We start from the raw sequence: 263 nt of genomic DNA, 5'->3' as shown, positions 1-263 counted from the left end.
AGGAATAGCAACCCAGTTAGTCCTGCTGCACCTATGAAGGCTAGTTTTTTCCATAGACTACCTTTGAAGGACCAGAAATCATTCCACCAATCTGTGTTCAGGATTGGTGTCCATTCTTGGTTTCCTACATAGGAGATTTTTCTGATCTCCTTAGAAATGTTTTTGATTACCTCGCTCTTGTCATCTATTTCTAGGCAGCATTCGGAAGTGTTAAACTTCCCACAAATTCCGCCTTCATCAGCGAGGAGGTAGTCCACGGCTAG

The sequence above is a fragment of the Sylvia atricapilla genome, unplaced genomic scaffold (genome assembly GCF_009819655.1).
Source record: "Sylvia atricapilla isolate bSylAtr1 unplaced genomic scaffold, bSylAtr1.pri scaffold_131_arrow_ctg1, whole genome shotgun sequence".
Lineage (NCBI taxonomy): Eukaryota > Metazoa > Chordata > Aves > Passeriformes > Sylviidae > Sylvia > Sylvia atricapilla.
This window is presented reverse-complemented; position numbering follows the sequence as displayed.